The sequence below is a fragment of the Sinocyclocheilus grahami genome, unplaced genomic scaffold (genome assembly GCF_001515645.1).
Source record: "Sinocyclocheilus grahami isolate Dianchi unplaced genomic scaffold, SAMN03320097.WGS_v1.1 scaffold1729.1, whole genome shotgun sequence".
Taxonomy (NCBI): domain Eukaryota; kingdom Metazoa; phylum Chordata; class Actinopteri; order Cypriniformes; family Cyprinidae; genus Sinocyclocheilus; species Sinocyclocheilus grahami.
In genome coordinates, this window is record NW_015506908.1 from 59,654 (window position 1) to 61,830 (window position 2,177).

At 32.3% G+C, this 2,177-nt stretch overlaps 1 protein-coding gene across 1 annotated transcript in view; it reads right to left on the reverse strand.

The window, feature by feature from the left end:
- The window catches only part of LOC107572285 (t-SNARE domain-containing protein 1-like), a 137,019-nt gene that overhangs the window by 20,751 nt on the left and 114,091 nt on the right, over positions 1–2,177 (reverse strand). The gene's annotated exons all lie outside the window — the stretch shown is intronic.

Here is a 2,177-nt window from a genome sequence, read left to right on the forward strand (position 1 = left end):
ATTCTGATTGTCAATGTTTATATCGTTTATCAGCTTTAAAAAAAGTTCTGAAAGTGCAACAGTATGGTTCCTCTATGTCGTTATCATTATAATTTTGGTGTGGACTTTATTTTTCAATATTTTATAATAAAACAAAAGAACTAAAATTAAAATGAAAAAACAAAAAACTGATTCAAAATATTAATACAAAATATAAACTATAATACAAATATAATAAAACTATATAATATCTCAGTGATGCTAAAATAACAATTGCGTGAACGGCCTTTATAAAGGTTTGGAACAGCATAAGATTTTTGGGTGAACTATACTTATAAGAAAAAAAAGGGGGACCCAAGTTATACAGAAATGACAACAACCACCTAGCAACCACTCAGAACATTCTAGCAACCACACTGCAACATCCTAAAAAAACACAACACCATGGCAACCGCATAACATGGCAGCAACTTTTGCACAGAAAAGCATTCATTACAGTTTTTTTACTGAAAAAAAGTGAAAATCTAGTTTTTAAATTCTAAAAGACATAATAACAGCATAAATGAGATCGTTGTAGGTCAAAACAACAGAAGTGATGGAATATTGAAATCTCTACATCAATTAGTACTTAAGAGTTCTCCATTTGTGAGCAGTGCATATGGCAGAGCGTGCTCGAGTTGAGTGATTTTTTTAGTGACAAAATCTCTCAAATGTTCTTATTTGCTGAAGCGCTTGGTAAAAGATGAGATCTTGGCACCAAAGTTCAAACAACTTATGCTCCCTGTTTCACTCTGTTTCACAAATGCAAGTTAAAAAGCTACTTAATTAAAGATGCTATCTACTTTCAGTTTCACACACGCCACTTAAAAGGAGGTGTGAGCGTGTTGCCAGAGGAAAAGCGGGAGAGCGGAGAGGGTACGGATCGATACGAGAGGGCTGTCACTCAGCCTCGTCTCCCCGAGGAAGGCCGCGAGAGATGCAACACATAGATAAACTCTCATCTCATGGAAATGGAGTCACTCCTCACCCAGTTTCCAACACTCTTCCTCCTCACAGATAGATGAATGAGAAAAACCAATGAACTAATGAATGAGTCAATGAACGAATAAAAGTAGATTGTGAGGATAAAGAATAACATAAGAGTGTAATTGTCAGTTGGCCTTTCAGAGATGAATGAGGAGGTAATCCATCTAACTGATAAAATCCCACTCCCCTCAGAGAAGCTGCCCATGGGTGAAATATTAGTCTGAAGTGCTTTCACCGGATTGGCTTTTCGTGGTAAAAAAAAAATAGCATCCTGATATGCCGGCTCAGGCTATACAAATATAGCCTGAGCCCCCCCCACAGAGATTATTGTGTCTAAAAGTTTTAAACAAGGGGCAGCTGGAGACTTTGGGTGTTTTAATATTCAGTGATGACAACAGATGTCCAAATGACCTGCTTCAGTCAAAATTAAGGATTTATTTATAGGTTTAGGATATTCTGCACTGCATTTTGGTGATAAATGCCACAAGGTATAGTTATTTCTTTTTTTTAATTATTGTGTTATTAGTACCTGAAATGAGGTGGCAAAGTCTGAATTGGTATATTAGGCCAATGAACGATAAATAAATAAACTGAATCAAATGTTTGAAAAAAATCTATATTGTATTAAAATATATATTTAAATGTTTTATATATCTACACTACTGGTCAAAAGTTCATAATCTTTTTTTTTTAATTCAGTTTTTAAAAGAAGTCTCTAATGCTCTGCATTTATGTGCTCCAAAATACAGTGAAAACAGTATTACAATTTAAAATAACTGTATTGTAATATATTTTAAAATATAATTTATTCCTGTGATACAAAGCTGCATTTTCAGTATCATTACTCCAGTCTTCGGTCTCACATGATCCTTCAAAATAAATGGATCATATAAATGCAGATTTGGTGAGAATAAGAGACTTCATTAAAAACATTTAAAAATCATAATCATCATTATCATAATCATAATCATCATTTCCAAACGTTTGACAACTAAAAATAAGAGGACACATTAAATTGGACAAAAGTTAAAGTAAAAACATTTATCATGTTACAAAATATTTCTATTTCAAATAAATACTTTTCTCTTCATCCAAGAAAAGGACAAAATATTTAATAATTGTTTTATTAATTATACTTATTAAAACAATAATACATAATAATAATAATAATA